The following is a 23,212-nucleotide window of genomic DNA, read 5'->3' as shown; positions in this document are numbered from 1 at the left end:
TACATTTAACAAATGGAAACTGATCCAAATATGGTGAGAGTAATGATGCATTCATTCATGGTTCAGAGTGGAGTTTTTACTGGAAGCTCATGCCACAAAAAAAGTGCTTCAAAAAGCAAAACGGTTGTAAAAGTGAATCTTGAACTACAGTTGAAGAACTTTATTGTAGAAATTTGGTTTTGAATATAAAAATATTAAATAAACATGAACAGCATATATTCATGTTTTTTCATAACCCTAAATATTACATATGTTACATATACTTAAAACGTAGAACCCAGTAAGAGATATTAAATATTTAAGCAAGTTTTAGGTTTTCTTTGCATCACTAATATTACAGGAAAAAAAAATAGCCCAATAATCATTGACCCAATAACAAGAAATTATGTCGTCATGCTTATAGGTCCAATGTCATAACTAATCGAACTAATAACATGGTTGGTAGTGTGGATATTTATCAACACAGCCACTGCTTTGACGTAGCATTCAAAGCGTTTGAGGACGTCCATAATGATAACGATGGTAGCAACATCACAGTCTTCAAGAAACCATTTGGACTCAGATCCACTGGCGAAGCTTTTGACGAAACATGAAAATTTGCCAGAGAGAATACAAGGGCTGAAGCGATTAAATATCTCATAATGAGAATGATGGCACTTCATGACCAGCTCTCCACTCTCATTGAAGTCAGAGGTTGTTTTCAGCTCATTAGCCATTTGGAGCCGCGGTTTATCATACCAAGCTGTCCCTACTTTTCTGATGTAAATCTTCCAAATAAGTGTGATTCGCCAAATGCGTTCATGATTTGATTGACAGCAACGTTAATGGCATAAGCTTCTTCTTCTACTAATAATTTCTGGCAGGCTGTAGGCTGGTTTAGCATAATGCTGCCACCCACTGGTCTTACTCACATGGGTTTCACCATGGATGTAAGGGTTATAAATATCCATTTTTATACATTAGTAAAATAAATGAATGTTCAGTGAATCTAACTTGAGTCAGAGCATTTTCTATTTGAACTCAATGAATGTATTCTTTGTCATTTTATATTTATTTTGACTTCTTAAATCAATTCTATAAGCCTTGTTTTTGTTTTTTTTTGTTTGTTTGTTTTTTAGTAAGCATTGAACCTTACTTAGATATTCATTTGAGATTTATTTATTTTTGGAAATGTTGGTTTAATATTTGGTTTTCATTTTAAAATGTGATATATTTTAAAGAGTCAACTGGTTTTGGTCTTATTTATTTCTCACTAGTCTTTCTTATTTCCATGTAGGTTGTCAGTCTTTGGAATGAGAAAACTATCGGTTATCATCATTGGTTTAAAAAAAAGTTATTGCGCATCCCTAATAAAGTCAATTACAAAGTCGGCTTTTGTAAATACATTTATGACTAAATAAAATCTGAAAGGTTTGCTATGCATTCCCATTCAACTCCTGAGTGAATCTGCTATTTATTATAATCACAGCTGCAAGTCTTTCGGACATACATCTCTTCCTCACAACTAAAAACCTTATTTATTTTTTTATTTTTTATTTTTTTTGCCCAACTTTTGATTTGAAAAATAGCTTGAGTCACACATTGAAGTTTTGGTTTGTAAGATGACAAAATGTGATAGGTATTGTGCCAGGCACTAGTGATAGTAATCTACAAGTGTACATCATACATGAGATGCATATAAAAACTGACAGATGATTGCTTTAACAGTAAAAATACACACTAGACACATTAGCAACCCCAAAGTATAGAAAGCAAAAAAAGAGAGAGAGAGAGTGTGGAAGCGTTTTCATGCAGGTAGAGCATAAATTATGTCCGATTGTGCAAGCTCGATGCCACCGTTGAACAGCTAGTCAATGGAGAGGGCAGGGAGAAGCAATGGAGCGATGTAATGTGTAATCTTACTACTCAATGGGCTGTGCCCGGCAACGGGCCTCTGAATGCTGGAAGTGTCAGAGAGATAAATAGCAGAGTGTCCCCCTCGAAAAACATGATTAATACCCCGCCTGGTGACGCTGCTGAAGATGAAGTGGGAGCAGCTGGCTCAGGCAGCGTAGGCACGCAGGGAGAGGTGGGAGAGGGTGGGAGAGGGTGGGGATGGGGGGGATGGGTGGACTGGGTGGTTGGTGGGGTGGGGAGTGAGAGCAGCGGAGCAGAGAGGGCAAAAGAGTAGGACATACTGGCAGGTAAGGGAAAGGAAGGCAAGGCAAGGGCAATCTGGGCCACCACAGGCACAGGCACCCCTAACTCTTTTCATCTCTACATGCCAAATAATCATTGACCCAATAACAAGAAATGATGACGTCATTCTTATTGGTCCTATATTATAACTAATCGCACCGATTAGTTATGATCTCTTCTTCTTTCAGCTTTTGAATTAAGGTTTAGTGGATCAGTCTTCATCTATTTACTGCTGTATCACTTTCTTTAACATATCTTAAAGAAAATCAAGTCTGCAAGTTATTTAATCTTAGTTCAATTAATCATCGCAATGGCTTTGCCATTTATGACGTCAGGAATAGAACTACATGTCCTATTTACATAATCTGTGAATGTATTGCCCATTTAAATTTCCGTAGCCCCTCAAATAGTCACTTATTTTTGAAAATTATGAGTCCACTTATCTATTAGCCCATTAATAGCTATTTCAAAGTGTTCCCGTCAGAGAAGAGCCTGTCTTCAGTGGAACAACTTGACAGTCTCAAAGCACAATTCCGACCACATGAAGTTATTGGGTTTATTCTGTTGTGTAAGTAAACATGTCGAGGGGAGGGCTACTTTTTCATGGTTCAGGGGCCCCCAAACATCCCCTCACACAATTAACTTTTCCAGTGTAATGAGATGATTGATATGCTGGAAGTGTGTGCTTTAAGGAGATATTAATCATTCCCTCTGGTAATTTTAATCATGCGTTCCATCATCCCCAGCTGCTGAGGATCACCTTCCTCGCAAACAAAGGGCGGCCACGCCACTTGCATAGTCATTCTGTTCTAGTTTAACTTTATTTTATGCTGGTTCCTCCCATCTGTTCGCACAAGCCTCCGCAGCCCACGTTGCACGTTGACAAGCTGGGTAAGCAGTGTGTGGGCGGGTGATTGTACGAGTGTGTCTGTGAGTCTGTGTGTACGCGAGTGTGTGTGTGTGTGTGCGTGTGTGTGTGTGTGTGTGTGTGTGTGTGTGTGTGTGTAAACTTTAGAAACATAGGCATCTTTGAAATGGTAAATCTAATCCTCCAGGTCCGTGACTGGTTGGTACATCGCCACCAGCCACCTCCACTAACATGCACAGTAAATGCACACAAACGGAGGACACGCAGGCACACGCACGCCCTCCAATCAATGCGACACACACATACTGGCGCACACACGGAGACATACACAAGCGCATATACCACATGGTGTGGGCAATATGTCAGAGCAAAGCATAATTTGGCATTTGAACCAGTCACTATTATTGGAAGTCTGAAAAAAAAGTGCTGCAGGGAAGATTTATTTAGATGACAAACAACTTGGAAACTCTCTTCTTCTCCCCTGACTGCCTTGAAAGTCAAAGAGACATAATATTCCCAAAACGCTGATTAGTTCATGTTGAGTGCCTCCGTTGTGTTGTACTGTACATCTGCATTGTTGTTCCATGTTTTTACCTAAGGCTATGCGAGATTTTAAAGGGTATTCCAAAATGACGGGTATTTCTGCAAAGATTTTTACTCTTGGGGTCTGCTGGTTAACTTTCAGGCATGCCTTCAAACACTGAACAAATCAAATTGCAGAGAACCAAAAAAAGCAACAACTTACTTTGAATGTTAATGTTTGGCCTTCCTAGGATGCAGAATATAAAAAAAGTCTAAAGAATATGTACAAATATCCTCACACCCCCTAAAGACTTTCCCAATTTTTTGTGATACATACACAAACTTTTATTTATTTTAATGTTATTTTATGTGAAGGAGCATCAGAAAGCAACATATAATTGGAAAACTATTAGCCATGCAGTCTAAAAATCTACTTTTCGTAGAAGAGAAACAAGAAGAAAGATGCTGCTGAAAAAGCCCTAAAAAGTCCTGTTTGCAAAATGTCAAAAATTACATAGAAAACACAGCATGCCTGTGGAAAAAGATGCTCTGACATGATGAAATTGTTATAAAACGGCGTAGGTTACATAGTACAATGTATGTATGAACAGTGCATAACTCTTTTAAAAATAACCTTTCTCTACCATGTTACATGATGGTGGCAGAATTATGCTGTGGGGACATTTTTCTTTTGCAGAGATAGAGAAGGTGATGCAAAGAGTTAAATAGTGATATCCAAACTTTTTGCCACATGGGCCAAAGTTGCTAAGTTGAAAGTCCACAAAGATTAAAATGATATATTACTAAAAATAAAACATACAGAACTAAATTCTGCATATCACTATAGATTTCAGACAGAAAGTTCTCACACATTTGACTTAATGAAAAAGACTCGTTTCTTTTTTTTTTGTTTTTTTTTTTCGGATCAGTTGCTTTCTATCTTCTGGTTCCAGATTTTGTTTTTAGCTTGCTCTCAAAAACAAGAATGGGGCATGGGTCCTTCTTTGTTCGAAAACACAAATTTAACAACAAGGGTTGCCAGAGCCAGTTTTTGAGTAAAAGTCTCTGGATGTTTGTTGTCCTATTAACTGTGAAATAAAAATGAAATAATCTTTTTAATAACATATGGACACATTATGATGACTCTCTCTTATATAGATAAAAAAATAATAATAATAATTAATTATTTTTTTGTTTGTTTGGAAAAACGTTATACCTCAACAAAGAAAGTATTCATCTGCATCATCCTCCTGTGTTCACTGGACAAATTTGTAAAATTCTTGAATTGCAGTTGTGTGTCACACAAAAAGACTCATAAGTGTCACAGTAAATGATCTTGAATCTGGAAATACTGCAGCTTCATAGTACTGATGCATGTGTTTATGTGTGATCTGCAGGCTGCTAATGGTCTGTAGACCACACTCAACATATTTCTGTTTTAAGGACTGCAAGAAATTGAGACCTGTGCAAAGGTTCATTTTTCATCAAGGCAACATATAACAAATTTGTGCCACACTGTTTAAGAATTAAAAATCCATAAATTCAGAATTATAGTTTTCATTTATGTGCTACTTTCTGTTACTCTGTTAGTAAGGGTGCACCAATTGCGGTTTTCTGGCCAATGACTGATCTTTAAAAAGTCTAACCTGACAATAACAGATTTGGATAACGACCGATAATTTTCTTTGTCAGAGAAGTCACTACATATAGCAGCAAAGTTGTTAAACTGCGATCATTGTTAACCTTGTTAACCACACATGCAAATGTGACCTGGTGGGTGGGTCTGTCAGTAAGCTCTTTCTCACGGTAGATCAGAAAGGGACATTGGCTGATTTTCAGACCTTTGTGGAGGTAGATAAAATCGGTGGATAAGATCAGTTTCACGTGCAAATATCAGAAAATAAGAAAGTCGGTGCCAATTCATCAGCACACCCCATCTATATTTAAACACAAACTTCAACAACATATTGTTGAAGTTTGTGGTTGCAATATGACAAAATTAAAAATTTCAAGTGATGGGAATAGTCTTCCAAACACTTAAAAGTGCTCTTAATATCTCTGCCGTGAGATAGTGTGCAAAACAAACACCTCGCAAGGTTGAACTCAAACTTCTGCCTTAGACATGTGGCTCCAGCAAGTGACAGTTTTAAAACTTCCACCTGACAAGTGTCCCAAATGCGCACTTAATCATGTACAAAATTAATGACATCCAGCTGACAGATATTCCATCATCACTGCTGAAGTTTTTGAAAGTTATTGAAGGGGGTTGGTGTGGTTGTGCACAGATTAGCAATGCTTGCTAGCAGGCAGATAAGTTAATCCACAGGACCGGTTAATAGGACACATGCACACTGCTTCTGAAATCTTTTAATTGAGCCAAATACAGCAGTAAAAAGAAAACACAACTTTAAATACTGCCTCATCTGTTATCTGTGACACACTTCTGCAGAGCACATATAGGTAATAGAGGTTTTCGGGGGCTTTTCCCCACTTATTATCAAATAATGATGAATGAATCTGCCAGCAAGTGACAGCTGTTTAGAAGTACCCCCTACTCCCCCATTTGTTTTTTAATATGTGGGGGAGAGGCATCTATTTGTAGCTGCTGCTGCTCACTTTGATGATGAAAACCAACTTTAGTGATCAGTTCATTTGATTCTTTTACACCAAGAAATATTACAGTTAAATACTACAGATGAATGTCATTTTCTAGACTCTCACCTAGGAAAGATGTGGACATGCATTTTCTTTTTCAACAACAATGTATTTAGAGATAATTTCAGTCAAATCTGTTAACAGACCCGTGGACTGTATCGTTAGGGTATTAGAACCAAAACTAAATGAATACATTTTTGAGACTAAAATAAACAAGCAGGCCTTTTTGGAGGACAACTCTGATGTGACAAGCGTGTTTTTGCAAGTTGTGCACCACTAGTTTAAAACTTAAACTGAGCATTGCAGACTCAAAAGGATCTTACATTTATTATGACTTAATGCTTATCTCTGCTCTACATAGCGTTGATTGTGTGAAAAGCCTTATAGGAAATGTTTCCTGAAAGGGGCTTTCAAAAAAGCATGACGACTGCTGGCTGGCCCTCATTATTTCCACCTTGCTTTACCCTGGCACCCCTGCTCTGCTGCATGACTAAGAGACAATTAATCCTAATAATCAGGGCCTTAGTCGTCATTCCTCATTCTGGCAGGCCTCTTTTTCCATAGGGGCACGGAGGGAGTGCCAGAGCCATGGATCTCTGCTGCACAGATGAACCTCGTACAGATGTTGAATGAGCACCGTGGTTAATGGCTTAGCCTGCTTTATGGCCTCCACACATGTACAAAATTTGAAAAGCGAAGGTGGCATTTTATCATGTCTGCCACTGAATGAAATACTGGTCTGAGCTGCTAAGTCTTTTAAAATGACACACTTACTGTAAAAGTTGAGCAATGTGGACATCTGTTGAGGTCATTGGCTAAACCTTGTTGCAAAGCATCAGCCAATGATAACCAACTTTGCACAATCTGCGGATAAGATTTTATACCTGGTGACAGTGCAGTTCCATCCTCAAACTCAAAAGGATCTTACATTTATTTAGATCCTAAGCAAATATTAATACAAATGAAGCATATAAACAGTCTTTATCTAATCCCTGGTCCTAAACCAATGGTCTCAAACCTCATTGCTTGAGGACCAAAGTCCTGCAACTTTTATATGTATCCCTTGTCCGACACACTTGAATTAATTTGTGAAACTGCTTCACTATGCAATCAAGCAACATAGAACTCTGCTAATGAGCTTAAATTGCACCCTACAGAATTAAATGTATAAAAAAAAAGATTAAGTTAGAATTTAATTTATTTTAAGCAGCTTGCTGTTATTTCACAATTTTTTTCAGACTGCGTTGATTTGTGGAGTCAAGTCTCTTCGGATTTTCCTCACACACAATATTTGCTTACATTCCCTGGAATTCTTTGTCTTTCCATCGTTTCCATTATTTGCTCTGTTACATGAATTAAGCTGAATGCTTTGACTCACATGCTTAACAATAGCTATCACACAGTATGTCAACAGTGCATTTGTAGCACTGGGAGACATTCTGAGTTTAAACTTTCTCCACAGTCTTCATGTTTTAAGCAAAGCTCTGACACAGAAAGATGTTTCTTTACATTCCTGAAACACAGACTTGTGTTGAGATCACAGGTAAGATACCACCTGATGAGCCTTACATGTGGAATGTGTACACAGTGCAACAGCACCATATTTTCCTTGCAGCACAACTCCTGAACAATATATTTTGTTCTTCATGTATTTGTCTATGAGATGTGTAACTCTCTGTGAATGTTCCTTTTTTTGGTGAGGCGATTTTTCAATGATGTAAAGGACAGCAGACGCTGCAAGCAACAAGCAGTTGTGACCCACTTCAGTTTCCTGGACAGCAACTGGATTTATCTATTTATTTATTTGCTATTGGAATGTTTGGAAATTCTGTAAATATTTACAAAATAATAAATATTAAGTACTTGCCAAGTTCTGTTGTCATAAGGAAGTTAAAAGGTTGTCAAAACCTTCAGAATGCAACTTCTGCTTTTGCACAATATTGCTATCACCAACACAGCAAAAAAAAAACTCTGAATGTGTGAGATGTGTGGGTTTTAGTTCTTTGTGGATTATGGCTGTTCTTTCTATGCCTATCTTTTTCTATTTGTTCTTTGGTTGATAATAATGTAAGAAAACTTTTTCGATTTTATAAATCTGAAAAGAGTGGTGTGCATTTAAATTGAGTCATTTCCAATCAGATACAGTGCCTCTAAATCCCAGTGCAATTAATTGCATTCAGGAGCTACCTTTTTTTTGTAAAATACCTGTTCTGTGACATGAGTACCAACTTAAATTGACAGGGCAAAGAGAGCAGGGCTGTAGGCAAGAGGTCCATAGTAACTCTGTAGGAGATGCATAAACCCACAGCTCAGGTACAAAAATCTGTGGATAGAAAGAAACATCGGTTGTGCAATCTAAAAAAAAAAAAGTAATGTCTTCGTTTCAGATTGTCTTCAGTCTTGTAAGGGACACATGAGACACAGAAGTTGATCTTATTCCTGCGATGGTGAACAGGAACAAAAGCAACTTGGTCTTTTTTGAGACCAAATCTAAAGAGTTTTAGCCATGTGCAAAAAGACCCATGGTGGAACACCAACTAGCCAGGACACACAATCTCCATAATCAAACATGGTGGAGGCACATTCATCCTGGGGGGATGCTCCCCACAGCAGGAAGAAGGAAGCTGCATGAAGTTATTGTTTGGGTAAATTCTGGATTTTCTCTATTCATCCTGTAAAGACCTGAAAACTTTATTAGGGTGTACCCTGCTTTGAGCTAGATTCTGCTCCATATCGTGCTGCGCAGGGGATGTGTCTCATGACAAACAATTTAATTGGTGAACGTATTTATTGGCCATGTGTCTAGTGTGTACCCCGCTTCTTGCTCAATGACAGCTGGAGATAGGCAACAGGCCGCCCCCTGTGACCCTGCAAAAATAAACAGGAATACACGATGGATGGATGTGTTTACTTGTGAAACCATACTTCTGTTCTTACACAGAGAAACTGTGTTGCACTCTGAGATATTGGGGTGGAAATCTAATCTTTGGAAATGCTGGCCCAAATCCCATGAACGTAGTGATGGTTTGGGATTCAAAAAGAGTGCAATGATCTCTGCACACAAGAGGCTCAAATAGACAATCAAATGCTAAAAGTTTGCTTTAAACAAGACTGACAAAAATCACTACCAGAATACAGCAATTACATGAATCTGAAATTCACCAAGCTGGAACTCGGTGTATCCTCACAGCATCGTAGCAGCACTCACAACATCCCACACAACAATCTCATTAGGCCTGCACACTCTCCCTCCGATTTGGGGTGAAGGAATAAATACCACCGACTCTGAGAGGAATCCGTCGTGCTATCTACTGCCTCCTATTCTCCGGTTATGTATTGTCTTCTTTTTACTTGAAAGCTACATCTCTCTTTTTATTCCATGACTCTGTATGTGTGGGACAAGCATATTAATCACTCACGGCTACTAATGCTAACAATCAGTCACCGCAATTGGCCAGGTTTTTCATCTCTGGTGACATAAACGTTTGGCCCGAGAAGTGCTGATTTAAAAAAAAAAAAAAAAAAAACTTTTGCAAGCAGCTTTTCACTCTTACATATAAATCCATTCATTGCATCACTTTCTAAATTAGATTAAAACCTAAAACAAATTGCAGCGATTCCTGAACATGAGAATGAAATAATTTATTTCCCTCTTGGAATTTAAAAAAAAAAAAAAAAAAAAAAAAAGTATATCCCAGGGGCAGATCTAGATTGGAGACAACTCATTTGTTATTGTGGTGATTTTCAACAGCATAGATGCAACATATGTCAAACAGTCAAGTTTTGAGAAACAAACAGCTGGCTAGTTCAACTGAGAGGAAACTGCCTACTGAGCAAGAATGATCTCTCTCTGAGTGTCATCCACCAGCAGCATGAGGCAGAACCAGCATGTTTGGATTCCTACTGCACAACACGAATATGGCTCCTCTTGTCAACTTCACGCTGACAAGTGCAGCACTGACAGAAATTAATACAAAAAGCTTGGACAAATTCATCTCATTCTGGGCTCGCAAAGTTAGCAGGGAAATCCTCGGAATAAATGTGCCAGAGAGTTTATATGCACAGTTGCTTATACAAGTCATGAGGAGCACATCGTGTTTGTTTCTTGTTTTTTTTTTTTTTTTTTTTTTTTTATTGCTCAGAAAGAATCTCTAATTATTGGGCTTCAGGTACCGTAAAATGTGCAGCTGTGGTGACTGTCAGTGCTCGTTGGGCTATTGAGCTGGTGTGCAAAATGACAGTGGGTGGCGTCTAGTGCCTTCAAACTTAAAATCACACGGTTCTGTTGTCATCTTTTATTAATGTCAATCAGACGATTTCTTTAAATCAAACAAGATTAAGTTCCTCTATATATTGAGCTTATGAACTTTAAAAAAAAAAATCGCTAACAACTGCCTGAATAAACTTATTGACCTCTTTTTGGGCGTTTATGCCTACCCAAAATGTGAATAAAAGCATAATTTTTTTTCAGTACATGAAGAAAGGTTAACACATGATATTTATACTTTAGATCCTCACACAGTGTTAACAGCCAGATGGCTGCTACAGTCCTTGCACAGCTCTTTTAAACGGAATCTGCTGCCAACAGCTGCATCATATCCTCCTCTGCTCCAGATGACTACATATCATAATTTGTTCATAAATAAATAAATGTTTCTTTACACTTCATACTTGTGTTTGGGCTGTGACACTTTAAAGCAAACTTTTTGAACTGCCTTGATGTGTCAGTTTTGATGTCTTAGTTAATGATGTGATACAGATGTTGTCGCGTGGTGTAAATTGTTGGAATACACTGGCAACGTATTTGGAGCTGTTGCATTTTTAAAAATTATGTGGCTTCTTTAATTGGGATCTTCTAACAGATTTTGATATTGTCAAAATAGCATAAGGTTTATCTCAAACTTACTAAATCACAGTAAATTATAACTTGTCTGTCCACTTGTCATTTTAAAAATGAATTGAAATTGTGTTGTTTAGTTATTCTGTCCTAACAATAAACAGTCAAAATTCTTAGATTATTATTACGTTCATGCTGGCTGACTGAATGTAAACTTTTTTTGCTAACTCTGTGATCCTTTGGACTGAAATATAAGTATTATGTATGCAATCAAAATAACCTGTATGCTTCTTGACTCATAATTCATCTTTTTAACACATTCCTAAACACATAATCATGAAAAAGTAGAGCAAAATATTTACCCACGGTAATGTAATGATGAGGACTGGTACTGGTGTTTATCTGGATGTTAGGGATTATGTTTTCAAAATGCTCCTCTCCATGGCAAACAATCTGATGTTGCACCTTTCATCTTAAATGAGGCATGTTTTGACAAAGACTTAGATCTGGAAAAATGCAAACCTGTTTGTTTATTTCATGGTTGCTACGCGCTGTTTAACCTGCCTGTTTTCACACAGGTTCCATTTGAACAAGTTCTTACACAACACTCTTTGCATTGGCACTGTATTTGCTTTCTGGGCTTTTTGCAACCTAAAATGTTTGTGATTAGTTTAAAGAAATCCAAACAAGCGAGGATGTTTTTTTTTATTTATTTATTTATTTTCTTGATAATGGGTGCAACCAGCCAATTCTGCAAACTGTGGATGGATTTGGTTATGTGATACTAAAAAAGCCCCATTAGTGGTTTCAGCCGATAGCTATAAAACTACTGTTTCACTAGATCTAAGCTGATAGTTGGATTAGTGTTTTTTTTTTTACATTAGAACAAAGTGCAAAAGTTAGTAATTTAGTAAATACTGAAAATACTTTAATATATTTCTTGATGATCAAGTTAGGCAAATAAAATGTATAAAATATCCATCAATCGTAAAATCCAAGCATGATTTTTTTTTTCACTTAAAGGTATTTTAAATTTATTGTCCCAGCATACAGTCTAGCTTGGTAAATACACTCTTAGAATAGTACCCTGTGTCAATCATTAAATCATTTCATAAAAAGTTTAATTTACAAAATAATAGACCAAACATAGACCTGGTCTGGTTTGTTTGGAAGGATAATTCAACTGAAAAACAAATTAGGAAAGAAAATTAATAACAACAATGTATGCACACTTCTATATTGATATTACTTATTTTTCTTGATTCAATTTTGTTTTTGATTTGAACTGTACCAGACATATGTGTAGCATTATATGTGGAAAACATCTTTGAAATGATTTACCTGTAAGTAAGAGGTTTTATCACAAAAACCAAACATTCCAGTAGGGGAGTCTATGTTTTCAGAGCCACTGCATATGTTCTGGTATTAGATCATGGTTGAATAAACTGACCTCTTACATTTTAAAGCAAATATTTTTGCTATTTCCCCTTTAGCCCCAGACTTCTGAACTACAGTATCTGCAACTTATGCCAAGCTTCCAAATGATATGTTACCATCGTCACTAAAAAGATTTCACCAACATGGCCTTGAGGGTGAAATCCTAAAAGAGCAGCATCCAACAGCAAGATATGGGTATCAAGGTCATAGGCCATAGTGAGGTCATTGTCTTGAAACGATTTGTGACAGCTTGAAGGTAATACACTCATTGTAGTATAACATTGTCTCTCTGTATAGGTCATTACAAAGGGACAAGACATTATACCCATGAACTTTTCTGAAATGACTTTTGACTTTATATATACAAATATACTACTGGACTTGTAATTTGGATTGAACTTAGCTGTGTGTGGCTCAATTGCAGTATGTGACTAGATTGTATTAGAACAAAGTGTATTGATTTTAAGTGACTTTAGACTGAATTTAATTCAGCATATGTGAATATGTAATCTTATTGTCTTACAAAGTACTTTGAACTTTTATTTGTCATAAATTGGTGCTATATAAAGGAACTGAATTGAAATCGAAATATCACACTAACAAGAAATTCTGATCCCTGGTCAAGTTTATTTTCTGTCAGTGTTTAATTTGACCTCCATATTTCTCTTAGAGCAAATATGGAAAGTCTCTTTCTGTGTGTCTGTTTCTGAGTGCACTTCCCTGACATATCTATAGTTCCATATCAACAGCTGCAAGAGCCTGGGGTAAGTACGACGTTCTAATCGTGTGCACATGATTTGAAAATCCTATGTCTATTTTTAGCCATGTTAATTAGGAATAAACATTTGGATGTCTTAATTATTCCTCTGTCAAAATTGCATATTTTTTATTTACATTCTACAGAAAATTTGAAAAGATCTTTCATTCAGATTCCACTATTTTATGTTGCATATAAAAGAAAAACAGGACATGCCGTGTCCTAAGAGTGGACCCTTATTTTTTTTAAATGTGTGAAGCGCTTTCAGTTTTGATCTGATTTTACAGTGAGTCAGAATGAAGAAGCACGTCACAAATAGGGAGACAGTGAGACAACTGAGAGCTGAGCTGCAAACCTCTTCTGACAAACCTTGTCCGAGAAAGCTTTGGTGACCACAATGACAAGTGAAATATGGGGTCAACTATCAGTCATTCATCAATGAACCCGTCCTGTCGTCATTTGAATTTTGAGCACAAGCTGATATTAACCTTCATAACCCTGAGTCGCATAGGACAGCTTAAGACTGACAGGCACAGTATCAAAGTAACTGTTGGGTGTCAGTGTAATAAATGCTTTCAGTCACATAAACCCATGGATGAAATGGCATTGGTACGATGATGGGTACTTTAGCAGGTCTTCATAAAGTCGTTTATGCTGAGTCTTTCACAGCAAAGTCTGGAACTCACAAAGCAAATTTATTATGTTCAGAAAGAGTAGCCAATCTTTGTGTTCTGTGCTGCATGTTCTTTGTGCTCTTAAAGATAGGTCTGCTGACAAGTCACCAGTGAAGTCAAAGCTCAAGGCTGATTATGGTGACTGTTATGCTCTTTTTTAATTGTAAAGCATCATTTATGTAAGTTTTGTTAAACATAACATAAAAACAGTTTTTTTAAATATAGTTATTAAAACTGTCGTGATAGTATATTATATGAGACAGATAATCTGTGAAAAAAAAAAATCAAGGTCCCTAAGCTTCTTCGCAATCTGCAGAAAAGTACCATTGCTGGTCAGAAACAACCAATCAGAACCAGAAGAAAGGTATTAGCGCTGTGAATCAACCTTATGTATGCGTTGCTCAGTGTACTAATGAAAAAACAATTTACCGTTACAGAAAAACTGTTTTTTCCACCGTCATCGGTGACCGTGCTAACTAGCCTAAGCATTCAAGACAGGCTCTATTGTCACAAAGAACCTGTAGCATAAGAGAGAGCAAAGGAGAGGGTGTGAGCAGCACATACTGCACACAAGCATGATCGGCAATGCTCCTCCTCCAGCACTAAGACCTCCTCAGAGCCTTCTACGAGGCTCCTCAGCCTATTTCACCGTATTTTGACTGACACCGTATTTCAGTCACTGTATTTCTGACTGAACAAATTGATCTGACCTAAACAAAGTGGATGATCTATGGGATGATCTATGGATATTGTCAACAACGAAATGAGAGAGACATAAAAATCAGAACAGCTGAAGTACAAGCTGTTGTCATTATCATCATTTTTATTAGAATGAACAGATACAAGCAACTTAAATATATCACCCTGGCTTGAATTGATCTATAGACTATTTAGATTTCACTTATTGAATGAAATTACAGAAATAAACGTCAATACTCTTCTTAAGGATATACATCCGTATACAAGTGAAATACATTGCTGTAGATGAAAGATTAAAGTGAACAATAATAAGCTAATCATCAGATTCCCACTGTGCCTGACATTTGCTGTTTTTTAAACAAGCTCAGATTACACTGATCACCTTAAATTTGTTAAAGGGCTAATGTACAGTACATATAGATTTCAGCTGCATTATTTTCCCTATTTCCCTATTATTGACTATTGATAAATTACTTTTCTTGGAACTGGAAAATTAAACCAGATTTCCATATGAAAGCTTCATAAATTAAGCCATTTTCAATGCCCTTGGAATCCAGTGGGAAGAGACAGTGGAGGGAGTCTATAGAAGTAGCCTGCAGTGATATGCAGGCCATACAGGGTTTCTTTTTTATGGCAGCAGCACTGTAACACAGAGAATCAGCAGCTTTCAACTGAAGCGAAGAATGAGATCACTAGTCTTTTGGAAGGTCAACTTCGAAGCTAGACACATCGTGTTTAGAATTCAGTCTTATCCCTGCCAAGCACTTGAAGCTCACTGTGCATGCCGTTATGCAAAGAGCTGGTGGATTTTTAGTAAACGCGTAATCTTAATGAGTGCTGAGATCTGTGGAGGTCTGAGCAAGGCAAGACTAAATCAGGCTGAGTAGAAACACACTGTGAATAATCCTCTATGTCAACGAGACACAACTGGTTTTCCATCCTAGTATATAATCATGTTTACCAGTAAAAAAAAAACTCAAATGTTTTCTCACATCTGACATACACCAGTCAGGAATGACTGCTACTGGAAAAACAGCCATGACCCATTGAATCATAGTGGCCACTAGATCCTTGGAGGTATGCATACAGAAAATCCTCTGCAGATAAAACTTATTTGGACAGCACGTTTCATAAAAGCTTGATCTGAATAAAATCTAAGGAATCCTGATGCAAAATCAATTACTCAAATGGGTTGTTGTGGTCCTAAAACAATTCCTAGAAATTGTTTGCTTTGTTATTGCAAGTAGAAGTAGAATGAGTTTTTTCAGTTTATCATTTACATTTGATACCAAGCCAGGATTCTTTGCCTAAGCAAGGTGTATAAGAGAAGATTAATTTAACACAAAACAGTTCCATGCACATTAAATGAAGTAAGTTGTTTTCTGTTGGCATCCCATTAGAATAGTCCCAGTGAGTAATAAAATCTGAAGGCGTCCAAATTGTCTGATCAAGGGGCGTAGACCTGTGTAATAGACCTGTGTGTAGACCTGGAGTAATTCTCAAAAGGATAAACCAGGCTGTTACACAAATCCTCAGAAAACTGGGGCATAGTTTCAAAAGTGAAAACACCTAGAAACAACATAAGAAAGAGTCTCATTGTCCTCATTTGCCTACGTTCAGAAGTGGTGGTGATTGAACAGGCATAGAAGGTGGCTAGCAGGCAGAGCTCGTGGCTAGCTAGCAGGTAGGGCTAGCAGGCAGAGCTGGATGGCTATCAGGCAGAGCTGGTGGCGGGCAGGCAGAGCTGGTGGCGGGCAGGCAGAGCTGGTGGCTGGCAGGCAGAGTGGCTAGCAGACAGAGAAGATGGCTGGAAGGCAGATTAGGTAGCTAGCGGGCAGAGCAAATAGCTAGCAGGCAGAGCTGGTGGTTAGCAGGCATAGTTTCTGATCTGCAGTGGTGAGTAGCAATATCCCTTTTCCAGTTGAGTCGACCCCTGAAACACAATTTATTTTGGTTATTGTAATCTTCCATTTCTGTCTGCTGCTGCATCATTTTCCAGTAGTGCTTTTGCTTAATAGTTATGCTTTGTAGGATGTGTGGAGAAATGCAAGCCAGTAGTCCATAAGTAACCGGGTGAATTCTGAGACTTGCTTGACCAGTTTGATGATTTACCACATAAGGAACATTACCATTTCTTGGATTGGAAAATCAACTACATGTAGGAATGTTGAAGTTGTGCCCACAGAGTTTGTTTAAATTTAAATGCAAAGAAATAGATAAAATGCTACATACGGGACTGTCCTGTTATACTGTACATTCCATTTAGTAGCAGGTGCAATCACAAAAAAAAGAAAAAAAAAATGTTTTTACCTTAAACCTCAGTTTTAATTTATTTTTTTATGTAAAAGAGCAATGTAATGTAACAAAGAAAAGCTAATATAGGAGATCAGCCATACATTAACAGATGATGAGGCCCAAGCGACAGACATATATTGGGTATTTTAATTATTATTATTATTTTTTTTATTTCTTAAACATTATGTTAATTTTTAGCCTTTAAAGAGCTGGCTTTGTTTATTTGTCTTGTGACCTTTAAAATTGGCCCCAACTTATCCCTGATGGAAAGATCTAAAACAAAAGGACAGTCATTAGATGACATGTCACACAATATAGGGGTCTTATTCTGGACCTGTGCCTGCTGGCTCTGTCCTTTGCTTTGCCCACTTTGCTCTGCAAGTATGCCAGGACATTGAGCCTGACACATCAGAACTGCTGCTCTCTCTCTGTGCCCTCTTTCATTCGCGCTATCACAGAGTCAAAGCCTGCAGAGACGGAACTGTCCAGAGACTCAGCCCTGCTGGGTCTGACTGGGCCAAGATCCGATCAAGCCTGGAGGAGAGGGGTCATTCTCTTCCCTGACTTCTACTTGCTATGATCTCTGAACCGCTTCTAAAAAGGCCTGTGACTTGATTTGAGCAGACAGTCCCCCTTGAAAGCTGCCTTTGGTTTGGCTTCTGTAGCCTGGAATGGGAAGAGCAGGGTCAGGCTAGACAGAGGCAGGAAAAAGCTCAAGCGAAAGCAGTGTGGGGGGTTCGGTGGGGAAAGAGAGAACAGAGCTGATAGCCATGCTCCAGGTGCAGATGGCATGCTGTTTTATGTGTGGCCTCAGTGGACTGTGTCAGTGGAGCTACTGGAGGCATACAACACACAGAGATCACACAAAAACATTGTCAACTGAAATTCAAAGATTCATTAACAAAGGTCATTTCCATGGTATCAGATAGCTAATGGCTGGCCAAGCCTTTTGAAGATATAAAAGCAGACTAAACAAAAACGGCCATGAAAGAAAGACAGAAACTGCACGTTAACCAAATTTATTAAACTTTTTTTGTTTTTCCATTATCACTCCATAAAAAAAAAAAACTTATATGAAAAAGAAGAGAGAATAGCTTGCTCATCAGAATATGTTATTCAAGAGTCCATTTTTTATTGGAGATGTGGTGCTGCTACTTCCACAAATAGTGATGACATGATCAAGGCAGACACAATGCCTAAGGAGCCGAGGTTGCAGCAGCCCTTAAAACCAATAATGGTCAGAGGTCAGAGAAGGAGAGGCAAAGATCCAAGTCCCGTCCTATTGTGTGACATGCTTCCTTTGCCTACTCACCCCAAAGGCGCAGTGTCAGGGTTAACACTTCAAACACTCAATATCTTCACAAAACACAAAGGACACCACCACTTGCCATCCACATGAATTCTTCTAGGAACAGCGATATGGATCCACCTCAAAGGTCGTTGCCAGCTGAAGTTTTAATGATTAAGCAAAGGTTTGTCCCCTCACTTTGTTGCACTTTCAGGAATAAATAAACTAGTTAGCTCAAAATTGGTACAAATAGAACTAATTGGTTCTTTATATGACAGCTTTAAGCTTCAAAAGGTGGCTATTAGTGGTTAACTATTTTTAACTGAAAGGAAGTAAAACCAATTCTCAATGATCATTTTCAATAGAATAAAGTTAGATTGTAATGTAGTCAGTTGTACATCGGAGTATATGTATCATTTTTTGTAGTATTAGTGAGGGGCGAATGGATGAACGGTGACTGAACTAAATCAATATAAATCTGTCAATCAAATTAAATAAAACGTTAGTGCATAAACGTGAAACACATGATGTAAGGCCTCCAATCCTTTTAGAAATGAAAGTCTGACAAGTATTAGTGGCATATGCACTCAGCCTAGACTTGACATGAATATGTTTTGATCTAAACCATTCCATTGTAGCTCATGCTGGATGTTTAGGGTCATTGTGCTGTGGGTCCAGTCCCATGCAAAGCCCCCAGGCTGCCCCGTCTATTCTCAACTGCAAGTAGGTTTTCTATTGCATAAAAACAGTTGCAAACTTGCTCAGGGCATATTGGACAGATATTAATTTATTGAATACTTATAATTTAAACCTACCCCTTCCTATGCTGCCTTGGGCTACTGCTCATATAGCCTCCAACAAGTTTTCTTCAAGGAATTTAGCCAGATATAGCCATCAGTTCAGACATGCTTCAGTATTCATGCTAAAGTAATTGGGGTGGGGATTACAGTTTCTATGATGTTGGCCAAAAAGTTACATCCTGATCTCATCTGCCCAGAGCACCTCTCATTCAAGTGTGAGTTAAGGCAAACTGCAAAGGAACTTCTCATGGGTTTCTTTTAAAATATGTGCTTCTTCTCATCACACTTTCACTAAGCCTGACTTCAGAGTTCATGACAAGTCAGTTGCCCTGCAGACAGATTCTCCCACCTGAGCTTAGGATGTCTGCAACAAGTCCAAAGCTAACTTTAACCCATTGGCTTGTCTGATTAATGCTCTCCTTGCCTTGCTTGTGTGTTTAGGTGGATGTCCATATCTTGGTAGGTTTGTGCCGTACACTTTGAACAATGCTTTTTGTGCATTATTGTTTTCTTAAAAGAAAACTTTGAGTCATCACTGAACAACACATTTTCTATTGAGAAAGAATTTACACTGGGTATCTGAAGGTAATTTGTTTCATTGAATTTTATTTGAGGAGGTAAGAAAAAAAAAAACGGGGTCATAGATGAGTCTCACACTTTTCAGATTTTTATGTCTTTACTTTTTTGAAAATATATTATTATGTAATATGCTTAATTCACTTCACATTTTTATATGCTGCACCAACACAACTACTTTGTAGTAGTCCAGCACATAAAATATTAGTAAACTGTATTAAAGCATGTTTTTACAAGTCCGGTATAGCTATGGTGCTGCTTGAGAAAGTCTCTTGTATTAGTCTAAAGAGAGCTTTGCTAGACAACTGTCCTGAGGATACTATGTTACACATTTATAAAATTGTCTACCAGAGCACAAACTAATCTCACAAGACAGGGATCTCATTTCACGAAAAATGATTCAAGAATCAATGTGGTTAGCTTGCTGTTCTCAGCCTGCTGCAATTTGTACTACGATTGTAGCTCCATAGCTCAAAGGGAGCCACACTTTCTCGTGGATATTTTTGAACTGCAAACAGTTCCAAACAAAGATTTCAAGAAACTTGTATATTTGTTGTTTCTCTCAATTTTGTATTTTCCCCTTTATTTTTTGAACACCCACAAACAAACAGAAAAAAAATAAAGAAATCTCACAAATGTGCCGGATAAATATATAATTGTTCAAGTGTGTTGTGCACAGTATGAGATCTTCCGTTTGCTTCACCAAGTAGAATGCACTGCAGGCAGTCTCTTGAGGGAAGGTCTCATTTTCTGCCTCCTGCCGTGAAATATTCAGTCCGGCCTGAAATAATATGGGACTCGTTTCAAGGCTTAGCACTTTTCAAATATGCTGGCAATAATGGACAGGGCATCAAATGAAGCACAGACTCTCACAGAAAGGGGAACAGAGGTTTTGCATCCACAACCGCACAGTAAATTGAAGTGTTATCTACACGTACGCTGTAGTGATTATTACTGAGGGTATGAATCTATAAATATTTGCAAACTCTTGAAAATATGGCCAAAGTGCACAATAAATACTTGGTTTCGATACTGGAGCATTACAATTATATTGCATGCTCCCATATTATTTCAAAATAACAAAACAAATTTTATCCAGCTTGGAAAAAGAAAATAAAATTAAGAGTGCAAGGCGTAAAGCCATATAAATGAAGTGCAGAAGAATGCAAGGCAAGAGGGCTTTGTTGAGAGGATTCAAGACTTTAACAATCCCACATCCTCTCAGCCTGTCCTTCATCTCTAATAATCAAGCTTGGCCACAGAATATCCCTCCGGATGGAGGGAGAAAAAAAAGAAAACATGTTCCCCATCCGCCTCTCACTCATCTTTCGACTGCCAGTCTTGGGTCTTTTCTCTTGAAGTCCTCTGTCACATTTATGACTTCAAACACAAAGCACAACCTTTTTCTTTCTTTCTTTTTTCTTTTTTTTTTTTTTTTTTTTGCTTAAACCGACTGCCATGTCTTTAAAGCTAGGTATCTTCATTTTTTTTTTTGGTCCTACATTAGCATGAGATGAAGGGGAGTTTGTGTGATGTGAATGAAGCCCTGAAAAGCTGAGACCACAGACACTGTGAACTTGTTTGTTGATGGACTCCAAAGGCCACTAAATCGGGCTAACTGGTTTCAGGCTTTCCTGATGCATGGACGAGCTTGAATTGACTGAAATAATAATAATTATATTATATATATATATATATATATATATATATATATATATATATATATATATATATATATATATATAAAACTGTATACACAGGAGGCTAATTAGGTGGCTTCTGAAGACAATTGTTTGCATTAGAATGTATTTGGAAGTATCAAAGGAAAAAAGACTTTTCAGTTTACACAGAGAAAGTTCTACGGGTGTGCACAGTTACATAAGTATCTATCTATCTATCTATCTATCTATCTATCTATCTATCTATCTATCTATCTATCTATCTATCTATCCATCTATCCATCTATCTATCCATCTATCCATCTATCTATCCATCTATCCATCTATCCATCTATCTATCCATCCATCCATCCATCCATCCATCCATCCATGAAAACTTGTAAAAGTGTTTGAAAATGTAATTGAAGCCTAGAGGGGGTTCCATCGTTTGACAAAAAGAACATACCAAAGTGTCCACTGAGTGGCGCTGTAGCCCATCACTTCCTCCGGAGAGTAAGCCAGCCAGGCAGCCTCTCCCCGCTGCCTGCAGGTTCAGTCTTCTCCCTCTCCGGGTGACTCCGGCTCTCCCTCACTCCGTGTTGGGTTACAATGACAAGGCCCCTGTCTGAACCAAGACTTTCAGAAAGATAATATTACAGGTAGGTGTGAGCCACGCACCGTGTCACTATCGATGGACGAATTAAGCACTGAAAAACAAGACCGTGACCCAGAAATTTCCTCCTTAATCGGGTCACCGTGCTCGTTTTCATCACCGAGCTATAATGGCGGCCTCTTACTTACCGTCTTTCCTATGAAAGTCCCCTTTACCTCAACCTGTTACTTTTGAAGCAGGGAGCGTTTGTCAACCTGAACTCCTGGTATTGTTACTCTTACCAATGTTATATTTTTAGAGACTTCATGTGTGGTTTTTATTTTCTTCAGCAGGTGCAAATCAGTTTCCTCCTACAAGGACTGATATTAGCAGAGATATCCCAGAATGAATTGAGTTGACCTAAATGAGATCATGCTGGATATAATGCATTACTGGGACACAATGTGTATAATTAAGAAAACATAGGAGGACACGTGAACACGAGGGAAAAAAACGAGTTGACTTTGTTCTCACTCTGATTTTGTAATAGATAACAGGTTTCAAAACTTTTTCAGTACAAAATGTTGATAAAACCATCTTGCAAATATAACAGCTATAGGAGATGGATGGATGATATTCCCAATTAACCTTACAAGTTTGGACATATGAAAATTTGTTAAATGTTATAAATTCTTAGATTCTGTATGTATACAGCTATATTTGACTTGATAATTATGGCTGCAAAATATATAGCTACTTTTATCAAATCTGTACTGCAAAGAACTGCATAGACTGCAATAAATACTAACCTATTTTATGAGTACCATGCATTCAGACTCCTCTATCACAGTGATAAATTTGATTATACTTGTTTAATTCAGCAGAAACTGTTTTAGGAGGGTATTGAGTTTTTTTCTGGTAAAGTCATTAAGAAACTACAACTAAGCTATTTCTTGCCAAAACAACATGTGGCCGGATGCAAGATTTATTTTAATGAAAGCATGTTTCATGGATGAAAGCAATGTTTTGTTTTTTTTTTTTGTTTAGTTTTTTTTTTCCCAATACTGGACGGCTTAGCGCTATTTAGATGTTTGGAATGACCCCAAAGCACAAAGAGATTCACATTGCTTTGTATTCTTTCATTGCAAGTCCTATCATCATTGCAACCTTAACAAATGTCCTGTAATGCGTGTTTTTCACAATATTGTGCGGTCGTATTTACAGTGCTCTCTCATCTTCTCTAGCAGTACAGTGCAAAAATCTTTCGTCTTTCCTTACTCCTTTAGATCTTCATGTCATACAGTCGGATAAATCAGGTGACTTGTACCCCAGAAAAATGTTGAAAATTAAAACTGCCGTAGTGCACTTAAAAACTG

General features: G+C 37.7%; 1 long non-coding RNA gene across 2 annotated transcripts in view; it reads left to right on the top strand.

The window, feature by feature from the left end:
- The first annotated feature begins 21,684 nt into the window (after positions 1-21,684).
- Positions 21,685-23,212, top strand: part of LOC148158666 (uncharacterized) — a 113,172-nt gene continuing 111,644 nt past the window's right edge. For both annotated transcript variants that reach the window (XR_015763045.1, XR_015763046.1), the window contains exon 1: positions 21,685-21,903. This is a non-coding gene — a long non-coding RNA (uncharacterized LOC148158666). The remainder of the gene's footprint in view (positions 21,904-23,212) is intronic.

Source organism: Poecilia mexicana, unplaced genomic scaffold (genome assembly GCF_051168715.1).
Source record: "Poecilia mexicana isolate PSO_F unplaced genomic scaffold, ASM5116871v1 scaffold_6, whole genome shotgun sequence".
NCBI classification, from domain to species: domain Eukaryota; kingdom Metazoa; phylum Chordata; class Actinopteri; order Cyprinodontiformes; family Poeciliidae; genus Poecilia; species Poecilia mexicana.
This window is presented reverse-complemented; position numbering and strand designations above follow the sequence as displayed.